This window comes from Phalangium opilio, unplaced genomic scaffold (assembly GCF_054372755.1).
Source record: "Phalangium opilio isolate 3A_F unplaced genomic scaffold, DU_Popi_V2 ptg000039l_2, whole genome shotgun sequence".
Lineage (NCBI taxonomy): Eukaryota > Metazoa > Arthropoda > Arachnida > Opiliones > Phalangiidae > Phalangium > Phalangium opilio.
Genome location: NW_028324163.1, coordinates 3,480,330 through 3,484,000, shown reverse-complemented (window position 1 = coordinate 3,484,000; position 3,671 = coordinate 3,480,330).

The following is a 3,671-nucleotide window of genomic DNA, read 5'->3' as shown; positions in this document are numbered from 1 at the left end:
ATTAGGCGCTACACCTAGCTGGGGGCTTTGTCAGCGCCCCTCCCCAACATATTCCAAATTGAACCTGCGGAACCGTCGTCATGGCACACGGGATCGGCCAGTGGGACCGACAAACGCCACTTGAGCAGGTGACAGAAGCTGGACACCGTCAGCGGCGAGCCCAGTCAGGAGGTGGTCGGTAACAGGGAAGGATTAAGGCAGCAGAAGACTCGAGGGGACGCGGCAGTTCTCTCCAAGAACAAAATAGCCATACGGCCCAAACCAATAGTGTATCCGCGACCCCTAGAGGGTTGCCAATAGCGGGGGCGAGCCAAGGCAACACATGGGCGGGGGCGAAGCGGACGGGCAAAACCTTCACGGAATGGGGCAAGGAAAGGTCTGAACCCAGGGCGAACCCAAGGAACTCCCGAACCGTCACACCGAACTCGGGGCCCATCCGCCACGACAAGTCCTTTCAGTTAAAAAGGTTAAGAGAACACTTCTTTTATGTACGTGCTGTAACTGGGTGTGGTTATTATAAGACGTGGTTTAAAGTAATGACAGATTATCAACATCTTACAAATTTTTTGCGCTATTTTAAGGACCATATTGCATCTAAGAAAGACATAGCTGCTGCCGAAGAGAGATTTCTTTTCGCTTTTTTTAGGGTGATAATTGACACGTCACATGTAGATATAACACGTATAATGGAACCGTTGCCACACATACTGTCAAGTCCTCATTTGATCTCGCTAAGCTTCATCCAACAACTGACCCCGCAAAACTACATTTTTTCCGAGCGTATCCTCAAGTCCAACAATAGCTAGGAAACGATTGGATTGGTTCGCGATCGCGAAAGTCGAAGACCCATTTACACCATTCTCCTTCCGGCATCAGATGAACTTATAACACTCATTATTTGTACCTGCAGTTTGCAGAACATCTTGTATAAAGAACTGTGAATGTAGACAAACTGGATTAGCTTGCTGGACAATGTGTGGTCATTGTCAAGGTATTAGCCGTAATAAAAAAATCTTCAGGATGACAAGAAATATGAACGAAATGTTAAAAATGTGCCTTAATAAAAAATTCATGTATCGGTAATATATTTGGCATTTCAACAGTCATTTTCGAAGATGTCGCCCAAACTATCAGTAGCACGTCTTCAATATTCAAGTATGATGTTTAGACGGTCTTCAACATAATTATTACCAATTTTCATAATTTTTGAACCATATACTGTATCTAAATGACATTGACGGCAGCCATTTTCCAACATGGCGGCCAAACTATCTGACTAATGGCTTCAATATTTTACTATGAGGTTCACGCAGCTCTGATTATAATACCTATCAATTTTCATAATTTACCAACAACATGGTGAAATATACAGTACCTAGCATTCACGGCGGCCAGTTTCCAATATGGCGACCAAACTATTGAACACAGAGCTGTAAAATTTTGTCATGATGTTCATGTGGCTCCAATCATTATGTGTACCAATTTTCATAGTTTTTGAAGAAAAACGTGGAATACATTGAAGCTGGCATTCCCGGCGGCCATTTTCTAGGATGGCGGCGAAAGCTCGCGTTCTACAGCAGGGTACTTTTAGTATAATTTTTGTTGGGTCAAAAACAACACATGTACCAATTTTCATCTTTATGTTCAAATGTTCTAGGTCAAGCCCTTTTTTGGCCTATCTGTCCTGGCCTATTAGCGTAATATGGGGAAACTACTAATATTTTTATTCATTAATATATGTTCATTAGCTTTACAACAGCGAGCTCCTACCCAGCCAGCGCCCACTCAACCAGCGGCCACTCAGCCATCGCCCACACTGCCTGGTTTTCATACGGATACTCTTTGGAAAAATAATTACTGGTAATTGGTTATGAACTATGTTTTTGAGCTATTTGAATAGGTTAATGGTGAATAATTATGTTAAAATTTAAAATTCCTTTATCAAAGATAATTATTTTGCTTTATTTCTTTTTTATATATAGATGAAACCAAATAAAAAATTGAATTAATTCTGAACACGTTTTTGTAACCCATTACTTTGCAACTTTTGCGATGTAAAAAGGGGCGGCTGACAACACTCAGCATATCGAGACATACAAGGGGAGGTAATCTAATTTTTTCTAAGGCTCATAAGGCTAATAACATTATGTTCCCTTTACACCAATGATGGCAGAGAAACTACTAAAGGAATAGCAACTAGGGGTTCTTGTTGTTACAGGCAACAATTCTTTTTCTGCTTCCGGTTATGACGTCTTTATTTTGACGTTAGAAAGCAGGCGGCGCTTAATTTTAAATTCAAATCCTGCCTTCTGCTTATGCTGCCAGATTATCTCTGGAGTAAAGGCTGAAGAGCTCGAAATTATGGCGAATTTTAGTAAATATAAATGCTTTATTACCATTATAGATCAAAATATAAGTTTATCATAATAATAAGCCCAATTTTCCAGAAGATAAATGTGATACCAAATATATTTTAGAATCAACTATTGATGAATTGAAGATAAGGCTTCCCCAAGAATATACAAACCCTGATATTAAAACTATTGTTGAAAAATCACTAATCCAGTTATGCAACAATCAGCTAAGTTTAAGCAAGCTGCACTCAATATTACACCATTCAATTACAATAAAATCATACACCACAAGGGAAGAATACTTGCAAAAAGTAAATTATTTATGTCGTAAAGAACGAAAGAATGCAAGTATTTTAGAATGGAACCTAACTACTAGTTTTGCTTTGCTTCCAATTCAATATCAAAAATCCGTTATTAATGTCATTTATGAGAAATATTATTCGACGTTTATGGTTAATTCGAAAACTGGCATTGAAAAAGTTCTCGTAGCGCATGAAAAAAAAACAAATATAATTAAAAGTTTAGAAAAATATGACATTGAGTGGCCCCAAAAAGAAGAAAAAAATAATGATGTTTTAAGATTTGTTAGTGGATATGCTATATTCTCAAAGGCTAATAAACTAGAAGATCACTTAGTCAAACTTAAAAAAGACCTAGAAAATGAACAAGCAAATGAGATAGTTACTCCGTCTGAAAGTTGGATAGCCAAATTAACAAAAACCGGCCGCCACCGAAAAAACTTCGGCGCGCCGAAACGAAAAGTCTCTTTTCGCCGGAGTAGAGTGGAGCTCTACTTTTTGGCCGCCGAATATTGTCGCAGCCAATAATAGGGCCGTATGATCGTACGTCATTCGGACGTCGTTTCTCGATCTTTTGGGGGGGTTTTTTTTGGTAAAATAAAGTGGCGGCCGCGATGAAGTTGAGAGTTTTAAAAAAGGATGTGAACAATGAAGATTTTATCGAAGAAGTTCGAAAACATCCATTTCTTTACGATGGAAGTAGTAAACACTACAAGGATAATGTCAAGAAAGACTATTGTTGGAGATCTATAGGGGATAAACTTAGGCTATCTAGTAAGTAGTTTTCATTGAGTGAATAGAAATCATATTTCCAACCGGTTCTGGTGTGTCTTTTTTAATTTATGTTGCTAATTAGCTTTGTCTAAAAATAGGAGATGATGCAGCTTCAAAATGGAAGGGTTTGAGAGACAGGTATATGAAAAAGAGAAGGGCTTTCCATTTGAAACTCAAGAGTGGTAGCGGCTCGAAAGATGTTGTTAACCTCTATGGGATTTTGGTAGGGTTCTTGGAAACCTCT